Below are 17448 nucleotides of genomic sequence, written 5' to 3'. Positions count from 1 at the left end.
AAGAAAAAAAGAAAGACATTTTCTTCGAAAGTGTTCCCGAAACAAGAAACAAATTTTTCTACTATGATTCTATTCTCGAACAAAAATATAAACAAATTTTGCTTTATTTTGTTCTTTCTAACAAAAATTTGTACTGGGAATAAAACACAAATAAACAAACACACCCTAAGTAATTAAACTTCCGACTTCTTTTGTCATTTGAACCTTGAGCAATATTGGTTTTTTTATTTTTGTCCTTCTGCTAAATAACTTATTAAGTAACTTGAGTTTGTAAAGCAAATCGCCACATTAGTACCACGTTGGTTGTGACCACGGCAGCAGCGGTGCCCAGCCACAAACCACGCATGGAACGGGCGCCCTCACCAGGCTCAGGCGAGGTCGCCGCTAGTGTTGTCGATGGAGGTCAGGATTACCGACGATAATCGTTCCTTCCCCATTCCTTTAATTATATATATAAAAATCATGAGAAAATCTTGATCCACCACCATGTTCGAATGGAGCCCGATTCCACTGCCACACTAAAAACTACAAGAAGAGTGGGAGACATGCCACTGATTTGAAAACGCAAATCAACTCGGTTTTCAATTAACGAAAGGAAAAGGGAATGGCAACAGCAAATCTCAAAACTTTTTCATTTAATTGATTTAACTTGATGCGGACGAACTCATGAGTGTATTCTGGATCTCCACCAGTAAATGCTTACAAAAATTACTCTATCTGCCTGTAAAGAGGGTCTGTTGACAAAATTGTTTTCTATGTAACTGTAGTTCAAGCTGAGACCCAAAAGAAGTTAGGAGTTAGTGAATTTTGAAAAGGAACACAAGAATCTAAAACTTGACAAGGTCTTAGTAAACCAATCGGACAGGCGCCTCATCTTAACAGACAACTCAGCGTTTGTTGTGAAGTATGATTGAGCATTGCATCAGCTCGGTTAGGCCATGCTTCACCGCTTCCTCTTCGATAATAGCTGTTCTCCAACCTCAGCTGGATCAATTCTGATCCAAAACCTACTGGAAATCTGCAATACGAAACATGAGCACAAGGAGCACAAGGAGGTCAGTAATTAGGTTTACCCACTGTCCCAAAAAAAACCAAAGAACATTATGATACAAATTGCATATCATAGATTTGAACCACAAAGAAAGCAGCTGTGATCCTATATACGGAACTCCATTAAAATGGCTAATCTTATGGCATCTTTGCCCATTGAAAACTACACATATTAGTGGCTGAACCACTGTTCTGTTTCTAAAGAAAATTTCCACAACTTGCTAGATCCATAAAAATTACACTTCCAAATTTGCATGTTTAAGTGACACACATGTCAGAAGCTGGCTCGACAGGAAGTTACCTATTCAAAATCCAATTTCTGATGTGTTTCATTCAACTTTGATAGCCATAGTAGTCCTGCCACATTTGCACAAGAACACTTGTAAGCATCCAGACTCTCATTTCTAAAACAAACTTTGATGCATGACAGACAAGCAAACAAAAACTGATGTTAAGATATGGGACAGAAGAAAAACCTGGTTCTTGCCAACTGAACGCCCTAGTTTGGAAAAACACGACAAGAGCTTATCTCGGTCTCGAATCTATATGAGGATGATCCCAGGATACTTCAAGATCATGCAATTCCAAGGGCTGTGAAGATGGTTTTCAGGAGGATCAGTCCTGTAACGAACAGAATATCTTTCCAAGGACTGTCAGGGAAAGTCAGGCGACTTAGCTTGTACAGTTGCTCGACCCTCCCACCAACTTCCACCTGTCCCATTCTCATTTTCTCACCATACAAAGGCATTTATCCCTAAGGCTCCACTTTCTAAACATAGAATTATCAAACCATGTCTTTTCAACCAGAAAATCAGGGAAATTGATCAGCTCTGGCAACATCAACTTGAATGTCCGTCCAAACACGTTAGAAGCAGAATTGGGCACAAATTTAAGAGTCAGTTTACAGCAGCTCTCCCCAGAGCCTGGACTATTGGCATACCAAGAGCTTCGACTTTGCAAACTTCCACAGCACTCAGACTCCTCTGCTTGCACTCCAAGGCCCAACATCTCGCGAGCAACTTGATTCGATGAACTCTGATGTCCCTGAAAATCAAATAATCAATAATTGCCAAGGAAGCAGCCAGTAGAGCATAGTATTCTTAGTAAGAACTGCTTGCTGTAAGTAATCAAACAATACCTGTCTCAAATAAACAACTTCGCGCCTAACTGAGGTATATAGCGATAACCCTCCTCATGCTCTGCCAAAGTCAGGCCATGACTTTTCCTGAGATTCTGACTTGACTCCCCCAAAGGAAAAACCTTGATCATTATTATTACTTATCGCCCTTTTATTCCTATTAGACCTTGATCTGACCATCATTTTTGAACCTGACAACCAATCTTTAGATATAAGCTGATCACGTGTTTTCTTGTGGATGTTCCCTGCAAACTTTGATGTCCTTGAAGTTTCATGTCCTCTAACGCTGAAACTGTGGTTGATTGTATCCGGCTCTGTAGAAGGTTCTTCATCTTCAAGGATCTTGCTCTACGTATTGCATCTGTCGAAACTCAGGGTAGTCGATGGGTCATCATCGATCTCTGAAAGCAGTGACACCTTCCTCCCTGCAGGAATCAAGATCTTCTGCATCTGTGTCAGAGCTTTGTCGCCTTTTCCCTTGAAGTCTGTATCAGACACCACCGCATTTGAATTCAGGTGCAGTGGTCATGGGGTCAGCCGTTCAGCAAATAAGGCCTCTTCAGGAGCCTCAGGGTTTTGAATGTGCTCGGCAATTGAGGATGTTTTATGTTTGTATTGCTTTCATCACCGGTTGAACCTTCGACTCAGTGGCTTTCAGTCTGACGGACCTCGTTTTGATTCTCAAAATAGTTGATCTTTAAGGAGGATCTTCCAACTGCACCTGAATTTCCATCTTGTTGGTCTGGGGGAAAGCCGGCTGATGAAAATGTATGTGCACCCTCAAGATTTGCACGGTTATCTGTTCTCAGTTCCCCAGGTTCACGTACATCAGCTCCACACTTCTCCCTCACCCCTGCAAGACAAAAGTTACCTGTAGAATATACTACAACTTCTAGAAGTAAGATAGTTTAAAATTCCTCTCAGATCATACCTATTCAGATCAGTATCATTTTCCTTATTCACATCACAACTTGCCCTAGTTCCTTCCAATGCATCGGTTGGCAAAATGTCTGATCTCAGACGCACTGATGACCGCATCTGACCTCTCCCCCATCTGATCTTATTCTCGTTGTCCCCAGCAGATGTAAATCTGTGATGTCACAAATATTTTCCGATACTTCTTATCCTCATGTACATTACTCGAATTCACAGAACGGGAAGCTACATCATTGGATGTTGTAGCATTCATGTTCTCTGTCATTTCTTGAGAAAGATGAGAAGGCAGATCTCAGCAGATCAGCATCATTGTGCGTTATCATTCTGGGGTTTTCTGAAGGCACAACTTTCTTAGAATCAATGAAAACTTCAGAACCAATCTTTCCTGTTTCCAGCATTTGATTGATACTCTGCACCATCAGGTTTGATGATCTGCTCTTTGCCTTTTCTGGATTCCTTCTAGTAAGACCAGGGAAGTTCCTGTCACTATCGTCTCTTTTCTTCTGCTTGGGTTTAGCTCCAGTAGCTCACTGTCAGACAATCAGTCCGTCAATATTTTCCTTCAGTAGATGTATCACTGATTTCACAAATCATGTTCAAATAAGGCTGCAACACGCTGAGGCCTCAAATTATGTGCTTTGGTAGACTGCCCTTTTGAAGATTTCCTGCGATTTTTTGATTTTTTATATTGAGTATCCCTGGATGCAGAGCCTTCACACTCTTCCAAGTTCCCTTTTCTGACACGTCTCCTGACGGGTTACCCATTCAACCTTAACAGCAAATGAGGCTAGATTCAGCCCCAAGAACATGCAAAATAAAAGAAAAAGAAAGGAATCAACTTAAGCACACAAAGAATGTACCTCAGTTCTATGCTTTTTCCTTCCTGCTCTACGGCGGCTATCTCTATGGCTTTGTTCGGTTTCACTGTCTCCTGCACTGCACTCAGGATCACTGGAAAATCCAGCACTTAAACTACCCTCTCACCTTCACTTTCCTCAGTAACGTTGTACTTCCGAGTCATTATCTTCACTGATAATTTCATTTTCGGTTCCCAGAAAACGGCATCAATGAACTCAGGTAAAGGTTCAATCATTCTTTCCAAATCTGCTAAGGGCAGCATCTGATACTCCTGCCCGAGAATAAAGTCGGGGCCAACAGCAAATCTAACGGTGGGAGGACGCCACTAATACCCAACGCACCAAGTCGCGTTGCTGGTACATAGTTTGATAGGGTTCTGATATGGAACCTGGAAGAGGATCGAGATTATGGTGTTGCTCTATCAATGTCTACAATTAAGCAATCTGATTATAAGCATGACATAAAGAAGCCACTTACTGAGTCACAAAGAGGATCTTGGACATTTCTTCGATGTGGTGGAAGTTGTGACTGTATGTAAGACAACCGTACTGAAAGTGTATCTCTAAGTAAATATCTAAGACAACCGTACTGCAAGCATATCTCTAAGTAAATTCAGAGGGTGAACTATATGAGAGGCCAGAAACTTGAATCTCTAGGTTTAGGTGAAATACTAATTTATAATGCCTGAGCAGTGAGTTCTCTCAAGAGATTAGAACAAGAAAGATAAACAAGTGAGACATCAAAAAGCATCACTAACTAAGATGGTCAACTATTGTGCCAGCTGTCTCCAATGGCATGCATCCCTTGCTAAGTGATTCAATGTCCAACAGCTTATGATTAAATATTTAAAGCTGATGTTTCATCAAAGAGCAAGCAACACCCTGCTGCTAAACTAGATGCCCACACTACAATGGACACTGCAGATTCAAATAGATTCATAAATTTGCCTCCAAATCAGTAGTTAGCATTAATAATCAACAGAAACTGGAAAACTTGATCAAGAACATTTCCAACAGCGTCACGTATAAGTGGGCGGTAAAGTCCCCAAGGAAGAACTGTATGGAGAAAAAGGAATCATGGATTTATGAAAAATTAAAGGATGAAACTGCACCATGGAGTGAAGGAAATAAACTAGCTCAAAAAAAAAAAAAAAAAATTTCAGCTACCTGATCATATTTGGTATCCTTTTGGGATTCACCTTCACCAGTGTTTATCAGATGTATTTGCCCAAAATCATCAGAAAGTACAATTGAAGTCCCATCCCTATATAACAAAGCTCTTTCAATAGATAAACATGTACAGTAAGCTTCACTCAGTGACGTACAGTGGCAAAACTAACCAGAGGAACAAAAAATAAAATTGAGAGTCGCCGTCGATCCACACATGGAGAAATTCAGTAACGAATTACAGAAGGACTTCAAACATCAAAAAGACAGTTTTTTGGCACTCTGATATAACATCCATGGTCAGAAATCAGACAGTGTGAGAAAACCAAAGATGGTTATACTCACTTGAGAGCCCTCCCTATTAACAATTAGCTTAAGATTTAACTGTAACTTATTAACAAACAATTTGTATCCTTTTAGCTTTTGCCAGGCGTGAGTTGTGTTCCAATCCCGCTGACTTTTTAGTTGCTTATAGTTTACTGAGACGACAAGTTGTGAGCATCAGCATGGTTTGTAAAGGCAGTATGCCCCATTCCTTGATAAATTCCATAATATGACTACTTTTGCATTAAAAATGTAAAGGCACAGAAACAGCAACCTTGATTAAGTTATAGCAGCTGCGATGGCCTGTGTTACTAGTTCAGTAACTAATGCATCCCAAGCAACTCAACAACATGAGATCAACTTGTTTCTCCAATTCTCAATCAATCAATATTGATTTTTGCTAGTAATCTAAGAAAGATGTAATACTTGGTTATTTCTGAACCAACCTTATTAAATCTTTTCTACGATTGAACTATGAAAGACTCTGATGCTAAGGTTATTCCTGGCTTCTGAGACTCCATAAGCCTCTTCATACAAACATTAGGAAAGTTGATAATGGTCAACAAATACCAGAAAATTATCTGAATCAGCCCAAACTAATTATGAGCTGCTCGCAAGAAATTCTCAGATGAATACGAATGATAAATTTCGCATGTTGATAAAAGCATCCCAAGGCTCAGGAGTGAAAATATAAGTTAAAAAAATGAACTAGCAGCAAGGGAGAAAAGCCTTTTGCTCTTCTCTGTGCGTGTGCATGAGAGAGAGAGAGAGAGAGAGAACGATTACTCAATAATAGAAGATATTCAAACTTACGGAGAAAACTTTCCATCAACTAGCTTGACACGCCCAATTTCATACACCCGAATAGGTCTGCCTTCCCATATCTACAAACGAAAGGAAAGTATCTGAAGCAACGTATTGACGAAAAGGAAAAATCATTGGCATTAATGGTTTTGAGAACCATAGAACTTACATCCCAAACAATAGCTTTTCCATCATACCCAGCACTCATTGCTATCCGGATTGAATGGATGGATATCCAGCACATAAGACTGCAAGTGAACAACAACTAAGTTCTGAGCCGGAGCTTTTTCTGAGCCGGAGCTTTAAGTCAAATCAGACTGTAAATTGGATGAAATTCAGAATAAAGATGTTAAAACAATCACAAGGCAGTCGATTGTGCTTGGTACTCCCCTTCTCAGTCAAAGACACCAACAATACAACGACAATGATTTCTTACGGGTTTGTAATATGATTTTTCTTGTACACCTAGATTCTTCCCTTTGTAACACCAGAATATAAATCACCCTCAGGTCTCAATGCTAATTGCGAGTCTAGTTCAATTGAGAATTTTCTTTATGAACTTTTTAGATGCTCTTAGGCAAAACTAAAGGATCAATCCCTCCTGTACACTTCAGCGGTTCTCTCCTGATGATACTTTTTCGATTCTGAAGATTCAATGGCAATTTGGAACAACGTGAACTGAGTTCCCAAAATCTCATCCTCAAGCTTCTGGTCAATTTGGTCCTAGGGTTCTCGGTAAGATGAAGGTGAATCAAGGGGTTTTCCCGCTTGATCAATTTTTTCTAGTTGAAGGAAGATCTCTAGTTTGATGATCATAAACAAGGATTTGCCCACCATTGTGAGATCAGCAGCAAAAGAAAGATGAAATTAATTACTCCAGAGGCCAGGCTGCAATTTGACTTCAGCATATCATATATTATGTAGGAACATCCTTTATACCCATCAAATTCAACAGACATGTTCAAAAGTAATATCCATCCACAGAGATTTATGAATAGGGAAATTTATCTTTCAGACAAACTAAATGACATGCTTCTAGTCCAACAAATGTTTTCTAGATAGATTCTTTGAGGGTGGGGATAATGCCCATAAGGCTTGAGGAGTCAAAAAAAGAAAAAAAAAGAAACTAATCAAAATATACTAAGAAGAACTCCATAATAAAGGAGAAATTGAACAGTAAAATGACATAAATGGAAATAGAACAATAAGCATGCTGTTGACAGACAGAATGTGGTGAAATAAACAAAACATTGCTTTGTATAATATTTTTGTTATTTTGTTCTTTGAATGGGTTATCGGTGTTATTAATTAGAGACTGCTATAACTTAAACATGACAGGATCAAGAAGCTACTTACGGAGGCACTGTGACCAGTCAAACAATGAACTAAACTACCGTCACCAGCATTCCACACGCATATCCGACAGTCTGCATTGATCGTAAAAAAGTAATAATAATGAGTACCAGTTAAGAAAAACCTGCAGAAATCAGAGGGAAAATAAAGAGACGAGTCGTAGTCAAACAACTAAAAACAAGCACATATGGGGTACATTAATTGCTTGACTAATGATTAGTTCATTTACAAACTGAGAAAATGCAATAAGATGAGGAGGCCAGATTGTAAGAGACTGGAGGAAGGACCAAGATCTTGCACTCAGACAAGAAGGAATGCTTATTGCTAGTCATTAAAGAACGTTGTATGTTTGTCAAGACGGTTAAGTCCTAAGCAGACTGCCAAGGATCACAAGACAGGCAATCTACTAGAGGGAAGTGACTTCACTATTTCTGGAGAATTTTCATACTTTATGAGAAAAAGATAAGGTTCCATCATAGTAGAAGGACATTGCATAAAAGAATTAGCATATGACTACACAATAACTGCAATAAAAGTCTTCATCAATTTAAGACAAGGAAATCACATTTCGATTTAGACATGTTCAAGTTTAGTAGGCCTTTACCCATAATAGCTGCAAGAACAAGCGATTATCCAAACTCCACACAATCATATTAACACCACGAGGAGTCGGAAGAAATCTCTGACGTGGACCACCTCGAGGAGGTTGAGGTGGCAAAGGAGGAGGTGGAACTTTCAAATGGTACGCTCGCACCCAACGTCCACCTTTTCCCTATAAACGCAAAAGAGACCAAAACCAAAAATAAAAAATTACCTCAAAACAAAATCCCAAAAGATTGATGGACAATGCAATAGCAAAATGAATGAAAATGCTCCATCAAATTCACAACTGACAGTTTTCTTGTTGGATTGTTTAGAAGATACTCACATGGGATTTGCGGGATCTTGGCACCCAGATAATGGCACTTCCATCACGAGAACAAGTGACAATGTTGTCATGACAGAACCTGAGAATCTCAGTGTCATTAAGGCATGTGATTAATTATCAACAAAGGGTTAAGCAAGAAGCCACAGATCAAACAAATGAAAGAGGACAGTTGCAATTTAGAGTGTCATAAGATATGCAGTCAAATTTCAAAAAAATAAAAAAGACAAGATACCATGAATTTCTAAACTTCGGAAAATTATCCTCCTTCAAATTATCAGACATTGATGATCGAGGAGCTACAGAACAACCACTGCATGTACAAAAGAAACCAAGTAAAGATCCAGACCAAACCTTGGCCAAAAAGAAAGATCCAGTGACAATTGCCAAATGAAATAGAAAAAGGTTATATTTTTCATGATTAACTAACCCAAACTGGACATAATTTACATCATTCTCATGCCCACATAACAAATCCATCTCATGAACCTGTTGTTCTTGATTATCCGAATTGGGTTTACAAGCATTCCAGACCTGCAATATATACATATATATCTTCATAAGAAACTATGACAGAAAAAATAAAGTAACCGTGACACAGTCCATAGCACAATTATTTTTCGCAAATGATCCACATCACTTACTGGTATAATACTAAGAACAGCATAAATAGAAGACATGAGAATGTCATTAGGCAGATCATGAGAATAAACTTGCCCGTGCAATGGTGTCGAGCTACCAGTCACAAATACAGTTCCATTGGCATTGTAGCGCAGCATAGTATTTGGTGGCTTTGCGGGGCAATACTAGAAGCAAGGTCATTGTTTGAAGGACCACTACTCTTCCCTGCAACATGCTTGAGTTTTTAGGCTCATTCTCATTGCCAAAACCAGTTTGAAGTAACAGATCTGGAAGCAAATATCTGACCGGCAATAGCATCTGGTGGTTTTGGCAGGTATATTCTTGGAGTGCACTGAGAATACCTAGCATCCCAGACTCGACAAGTTCCATCATCCGATGACCTACAAATGATAGAAACAATGGCTTACTAGAGACGCCAGAAGAAAATCAGCAACTCCACCATTCTGATAATGGACACTTCATAAATTGGAGGACGAATGTGCTGCATAACTTGTTGGGATAGATTTTTTACAGAGGCAAAATCATAGTGCGCCCCGTGTTTGTCCAGTGTCTTAGAAAAACCAAACAGAGCCTGCCTGCCTGCCTGCCTATTTTATAACAAACCATATGCCTCACTTGTGATCCACTTGACTTGGAGATGATAAAAGATCCAATCAAAACCACAAGATTACTGCTGGTTAACTTGGTTAAACGGCAATAATAATGACAACCAAACTCTTCATACTAAGGAAAGTCTACCACATGGATCCTTTCATGCCATGGGGCTGCACTCACAATCATATCCTTCCCTACTATCTAAGTACTTGAGATCCTTCCTAAAGTAGAAGCCTAGGTTTCCTAAGGTCTTCCTGTCTCCTTTACCCTGCACCACCGTCACAAAGTCACTCTTTTACTGAAGGATCTGAATCTACCACTTGACAAGTCCAAACCCCTAAGAGAAAATCTCTCATCTTATTCTCAACTAAGTCACACAGATTTTTCCTTCAAATATTCTCATTCTGATTATTTTCTTCTAAAGTGCACAAACTCCAACTAGACTTTCAACTTTGCTACACTCTTTCTGTGAGCACGTTGGTACCTATTGCTAAATCATCACATATGTGGAGTTCATTATAAAAGGATTTTTGTTAACAAGTGCCCCAGGAGCATTTGTTAAACACTTCAATGAAGAAACTTTGTCATTTCCAGTACACCATCATCCTCATTTTATATGTAATAAGTGCATTGGAAATGAAAACATTTCCTTATTAAGTATGGTAAACCACTGCCCCAGTGCACTTGTTAACAAGATCCATTTGCGAAAGTATAAAAAATCAAGAAAAGGAATGCAGAGGTAAAAAGATGAAGTCTGCATACCAACTATGAGTTTGCATTGACCACTACCTACAAATCACATCAGCTTTGAATTTCAACTTCTTGTCAAGCATTGCATTTTAAGCACCGCAACCCACAAATAACAAGAGATTAGTGACTTATGTATTCACTGCAACTGAGTTAAATAATTACCCTTTGATCATACTCTAGATTTAAATAAAGAGCTATTATGTACACGAATTTTTTTTGTATCTTTTCTTCTAGTTTTCTCAATGTTTCTAATTTCAAAATGATAATGAATTGCAAATACCATGTTGGCCTCAATGGGGTTGAACTAATTAGTGGAATCACAAAGCAGACACTACATTTTGGTGGTTAATTGGAAAATATTGATTTTGATCCTCTCATTTAAAAAAAAATCAACCATCCCCCTGTCCTAGCCATTGGAGCATCAAGATATGTACTGGATAATTATAAACAACATAATCCATTCACTCTGATAAGTTGGCTATTGTGACTCAAGAAAGACTGTTGTTATATGTTATGCAAAGTGTTTTAAGCAAAAGATGTCTCGGTACAAGGTATAAACTGTGTCTGTCGTTCCAAAAGTTTGAACATGGAGAAACTACATGAAAAAAATTAAATGAACAAAATTATCCTCCTTACACATACAATCACAGAAGGGGTAAATCATTGGAAAAGTAACAAAAAGAAGAGGTCTCACGATAATAGCTGATATACAGCGCTGGGCCTCGGATTAAATGCAATAGCAGTGACAGCTCCAGTATGCCCCCGCAAGACTGAGATTGGAAATCCATCAGGCAAGCGCCACTGTAAAGCAAAAGAACAATAACAATCGTGACACAGGATGCGCATAATGAAAAGAAGAAAGTGCAGTTAGCTACAGAGCAAGACATTCTTACAACTCGTATAACAAAGTCATTTGAAGCAGATGCCACCAGTGCATTGTTTGAACTTACAGCTAGGTCAGTAATATCACCCTTCAGATTTTGCATGAACAATGAGGAAATTAGCATTAATAAGGGGAACATCTAAGTTTCACAAACTGATTTCATTATGCAGAAATAAGTAACTAACTTCATGTCCCCGACAGCTTGCCAAACAAAATGCAGTTTCCATTGACCAGATCTTCACAAGACGATCATCTGACCCAGTTATGACGTATCTCCCTGATCGATCAAATATTGCTGCAAGATACAAGGACGTTGGAGAAAATATCATAGTGAATCCATGCTTTATCATTTGAATATACTAAGAACTACCCCAGTAATAATAAAATTCTGGGATGTAACTAGACAAAGGACCGACTAGACAACTAAATCACCTTCTTGGGACAAGGCTCAAGGACACATGAACGGAAGCAGTCAAAAGAGTGGAATTTTAGAGAAAACCTGGTATTCCCAGGAATTGCAAGTAAAAGACCAGTCAGATTTCTGGGAAACCCCAATTACTAGAAAACAGTCAGCTTGTCAATATGTTTCCAGCAAAGGGAGAGGAAAACTACCCAAAGCATAGAGTATAAGTGGGCATGAGAGAGGAGAGGAGAAAAGGACGGCAGAAATATTGTCAACAACATGATGCAGCTTTACAGTAGGATAGGATAGGACCTTACATCTTCCAGCTAGAGAAGGACAAAGAATTCCAAGGAATAAAAATGTAATAACACAGAATGTTTAGAAAGACATAAACAAATGCAGCATACTACTGAATCAAAGAAAATAGAAGAGATGAATACATCCTCACTCTCAAATAAATTATCATGAAATCCTACCACAATAGACAGCAACTCGATGTCCCCTTAGCTTCTTAATATTTTGCATCCTTTCAACCAACATCAGTGGCTTCGCCATAGCATAACATGCAGAGTGAATTGATGGGGGCACGATGGTGCTTTCTAAAACCTCCCTATTTCCCTTAAACCAAGCCCACGGACCTGATCAGCCCGCATATGTGGCCAGTGCAAGTAAGCTGGTAGACGCTTAAGTTGCTTATTGACCTTGCTCCTGTCAGCTGTAAATCATCGATCAGAAGTTAAACTTCTTATCGATAGGTCAAATTCAAAGTGTATTTATTAGATCAAGCTAAGCATAAGAAAAAAAAGGTGATATCAACCTATATAGATGATAGAATTTAATATATAAAAAAGCCAGATCCAAAAGAACAACAAAAATAATTTTAAAGAGCACGTTTCATCATTATCCCTTACATAACTTTACAGCGAGCACTAAGGACAAAATCAAGGCTATATGCTGAAATGCAAGCTCAAGCCTCATAAATGCCACTTGAGGGACAGGAAAGAAAACCTCAATCAAGAACAATTCAGAACAGTAGACCACTGCTGCAAGAAAACTGACTATTGTAAAAATAAAGATATAACCAAAAGACCCACCCCATTGGTGGTCGCGTGGTTTGCACTCAATCCCTCTTCCGGAAGGAGCGAGTTCAAATCCCCGCGGTCACTTGTGCGACTCACCCATGGTCCGGGGAGGTGGATCCCCTCAGGTCGCCCTGGGTTTACGCTGCCGGCTGCCGGCTGCCGGCTGTACGGCGGTTCCCGGGTCACCACAAAAAAAGAAGATATAACCAAAAGCTACCACATGAAATGGATAACGAACCTCCTATGCTGCACTTCCAGGGAGAAAAGTATGATTTCATTCATCAAAGATAGGCTACAAATATGCATATTAATAACTTTATCGATCTTTACCTAAATACATTTACATAAAGTAGCATGACTATGGTGCTAATCAAGGAAAAGAAAGTCACTTTCTAGCCCAAAGATAAAAGTAGACATCCTAGGTGAGAAAGACAACAGGCCAGAATAAACTAAAATTAGAGCACTTAGCAAAAACATATCACTCATGCATAAAAACAGGAATAGAGACCTGATATTTTCAATATTTATAGATACATTTAAAGTAGAGGTTCATACAAAATGCCTACCGCATCAAAATGCGCGCAATGACATGCCCATGATCACTTTTTCTACACATTTTGCTCTTCATTTGCAACACATATGCCAATCTGGACATGCCTTTTTAAGTGTAAATTGCGTTTATGCGATTGGCTACATTACTTTAACATTTTTTACATGTCCATCATTGAGACCTAATATGAATGTAAATAGTCTGCAAATTTGAAAAAGCACTAATATTGAACACGATTTGCACCTGATGAGTCTAATGTGGATCAGATAAGGATAGAGCAGTTGTCATGCAAAGTGTGAATACGATAAGTCCTTTGGACCTATCTACATAGTTCATTACCAATATAAATTAAAATAAACAACAGTGAAGATGTCGTAAATTACTTATAAATAAAATCAATCATGCTGCCATATTTAATCTATTGAGTTCACACAATAAGTACCTGGAAACCATCATAAAGGTAATAAATAGCATGTGCTAATGCTGTCCAAATGCTATGTCTACCATAATCTAAGTGAATCGTACAGATGCATCAAAAAGAGAGAATTCACTCATATATCCAACAATGGACATGCATGGGACTTGATCTTATCTGTAAAGTATGTTTCATTTGTCATAAATTCAGAATATCTTATTTTGAAGTTCATAATATTTAAATTAGCTCACTATTAAATGGTGCAAAACACATAATGTGTTTCTTTGATTCATCCATGGCGTATATTTGACTTGCCATTTATACATTTTCCCTCATATTTTAAATTTATTAGACTGATCATAAAACTCAAGTAAGCTTTGCGATAGTTTTAGTACTAAATACATTTAATTAATTGTACGTATGTTAATAAAATGTGGAACCCGTGCAAGCACAAGGCAGCAGACTAGGATATAAACTTGAGTTTTGCTAAAACTGTTGTAGTGTTGATGCGTGGTGCATCCCTTGTGTGCTGAGTGTCCTCAGTCCTCATCTCCTATTTCGACACATTTTAACATTCATTTTCAAGACATATACCAACGTGGCACATATCTTTTTACATTGCACTTTTTTGTCTGTATTTTATTTGTCTATTTTGTTTTGCCCTCAAGTATATTATACATGACTACAATTGACACCTATTATGACCATACATAATCTAACAAAGTAAAAAATGCTTACGATAAATTTAATTGACAGACAGTGAGATTAAGAAGGCTTATATTAAATAAATTTGTCCCAAGTTGGACTAAAATGAATAATAATAGGTATGTTGTTGCGCAAGGTGCAAATATACTAAGTCTCTTCAACTCATCTATATAACTCATGAGCCCATTATGACAAATCCCATATAGGTGCAGCTTGTCCTCTATTGTCTAAGACCTCAAATACTTTATGTTGAATACAATTTGTTTATGTGTGTGTTTCATGCAAAATGCAGATATATAGGAGCTCTTACACTTATCTAGATAACATATGAGCCCACCATTAATTTTGGACAAATCATATTTTTGGTCAGTATAATCTGTCTTTTAGTGTCAAGTTTATTGGTTCAAATCCTATGTGAGCCCTCCTCTATTTGGCAACAAATTTGGGCTTTATGAAGCATTTTTTGGGTGCCTATGTGGAGCCTCCTCTATGTGCAATCTATCTTTTAGTGTCTAGTTTATCAGTTCAAATCCTATGTAAAACCTCATCCTCTATTATTATGAAACATAAATGGTTCGGGAGTAAATGAAAAAAGCTTACATTACATAAAACTTATGTGGTAAGCTGAAAAATATAATAACAGGCAACAGTATGCAGAAAATAGATTACAACTGTAAACAGGGCACAATGTTGAACAAATAGATGGATTTACTTTATCAGAAGAAACAGTAAATAGGAAATCGAACTGCCACAGAACATCACATACCATCCAACAAGGAAAAGGAACCAACTCCCAGCAATGTTGGAACATCAGCAGCACTGAGTGAATTTATCCCAACGTTGTCTTGCACTAAATGGCCTGTATACTGCATCAGTTGCTTGAGAAGCTTTACCAGGTGGTCTTTCCCAATGTGAGGATACCTATTCATACACAGTGTCAGGTGGTTCAGTTCCCATTATCTATTGAAAAATAATATGAAGGAGCACGCTGCTGTAAATGACACTGATGTCTCGTGCTTTTAGATAACTACAGCCTGAATTCAATCTCCTTCTGCGTCTCACTTTCTGATTCTTTCCCCCTCAAACTACAGCCCACCACGTGAACTCTAAGAAGCTTTGATAACTCTCATGTTGATTAGAACAGTCAATTCTAGACAAGATCACAAATTACCAAAAAAACTGGGCTTGGATATTAACAAAGAACATCATTTGAATACTTAACAAGTAGCAAAAGAAAGTCGCAAGAACAACTCCAGATAACAGGTCATGACATTATATCTAGCTTCTATCTACTTTATATACTATTTGAGATATAGCAAACTTATAAAGCATGAGGTTAACACCAAACCACGCAATGCACAGATGTTGTGAATGCAAATCCCACGATTGATTCAGATGGATGATAGGAATTTAAATTCTATTGGTGCGAAAAGATACAAGGCTAGAAAGTAGAAGCTAACATACCTTTCCACCAGATTACTATAATTTAAAGGGAAAGAGATGCCATCATCATCCTCATCCCCACTTCTAATTCCACTCCTAGAAGCCCAAGCATGATACCTTCTAGGAAGCAGCTGATGCTCCAAAAGTTCATTCTGGAGTTGGCCAAAGGTTCTCTGGCATGGTCCAGTTGACAGAAAATGCATGATCAAGAAGTATATTTCTCTGAGGTCTACATCAACATCAGTCTCAACAGCATGACCAGAAGCTCGCTGGCCTTCCAATTTCAACCACTTCATGCACCTTATTAGAAAATCAAAGGTCCCATGCTAGAAGAAAGTGCTCCACCAGAAGAAGCACACTTGGAAAATCCATCTTACTAGTGGCTGAAGCAACAGAATAAGCACTTGTTCACAACTCTAAGTTATTAAGAATGCATCTAGACAAAAAGTTATTAACAAGAATATCAACTTGTCAATGCAATTCTTCTGAAGAAATGAGGATCCCAATATGCCATCGACCAAAACTCTAAAAACATTATTTTGAACCTATGGTTGAAACTCAAACCGGTAGCAAAAGCAACAGAAACATGAAGCTAGAACCACATATCTCTATTCAAAGAATTGAATATTGTTCTTTCTTGTGTTATTTAAGACATCAATTGAGAAAAGCATCTTCTTTGTTGCTAATGGCCTGGGAAAGATCTGATGACTATACCTATTCCCATACCTTTTAGAAAGAAAGACTCCCAGAGAAAGGGATGACAGTATGCTTGGATGGCAGTGCTGTTTTTAGCTCTTTGACTACCGGATATTACAGCAGTTAACAATAAATAATGTCTTCATCTACCAACTCAAGCTCTAGAGAAATATAATATGAGCCTTAAAAGAGGAGCCACAAAAGGAATAATATATAGGAAAGGAAATCATAAAATGGAACTCTTGACCAATACTGTAATACCCTATTAGATGACTGCTTTCCTCTACAACCTAAATTAAAGTACAGACCACAATATGTCAAACATAATTGCTTAACATTGGGTACAATCAATAAATGAACCAGCATTCTTTAATAAATCTACATATCAACCATACTCATAAGCATTTTTGCAATTTGAAAACATGAAATTGAGTGGAGTAAGGGTGCCATGGATAAAGCTCAAGCATCATTAAGCTATGATGGCAAGGCCAATTATCGGGCTTAATCAGTTAAGACAGATTAAGAGAACCAACAAACTCAAGGTTGGGCTGCCATTAGAATGATACAGCAGGAAAGCAGTAAAGACAAAATTGATGTCTCCAAAAGAGAACCAACAACATTTTAAATAAGATCAAGTTCCTTATAACAGCTTCCCTAAATAAGCACGGTAATAAATTTCATTCACTCTTTTGAGGTGCAAATCAACATGGCCAGAAAACGATCTTATGGGA

General features: G+C 38.2%; 1 pseudogene; it reads right to left on the bottom strand.

Annotated features, from left to right (window-relative positions):
* Positions 1-709: 709 nt before the first annotated feature.
* LOC120286991 lies at positions 710-16283 on the bottom strand (annotated as a pseudogene).
* Positions 16284-17448: the final 1165 nt, after the last annotated feature.

This window comes from Eucalyptus grandis, chromosome 8, assembly GCF_016545825.1.
Source record: "Eucalyptus grandis isolate ANBG69807.140 chromosome 8, ASM1654582v1, whole genome shotgun sequence".
Taxonomy (NCBI): Eukaryota; Viridiplantae; Streptophyta; class Magnoliopsida; order Myrtales; family Myrtaceae; genus Eucalyptus; species Eucalyptus grandis.
The sequence above is the reverse complement of the archived record's forward strand: the minus strand, read 5'-3'. Positions and strand labels throughout refer to the sequence as shown.